Below are 311 nucleotides of genomic sequence, written 5' to 3'. Positions count from 1 at the left end.
TCCCTGCCGCGCTGGAGTCCGCCCGCGGCCTGCGTGGCGTCCCTCCTCGGCGTGTGTCGCCCCTTTTTGGGTCTGGTCAGCTCCTCTTCCCTTCTCCCGCCCGTAATCAAAGCGGGCAAAAATCACCACAAAAGTTTATGGAATGAATGAATGAACTTCAAGGGCGCTTCCGCATTTAATGTGCAGGGGTTGATGTTGCGAATGGACGGCGCCCGGGCGTTACAAGGAGTGTGCCGTGAGTCACACGTTGGCTTTCATCTGTGACTTAGTTGTCTGAACTGTGAGGGATTGCAGGGTGCGCTTTCCAGTGG

Source organism: Colobus angolensis, unplaced genomic scaffold, assembly GCF_000951035.1.
Source record: "Colobus angolensis palliatus isolate OR3802 unplaced genomic scaffold, Cang.pa_1.0 Scaffold7, whole genome shotgun sequence".
Classification (NCBI taxonomy): domain Eukaryota; kingdom Metazoa; phylum Chordata; class Mammalia; order Primates; family Cercopithecidae; genus Colobus; species Colobus angolensis.
The sequence above is the reverse complement of the archived record's forward strand: the minus strand, read 5'-3'. Positions refer to the sequence as shown.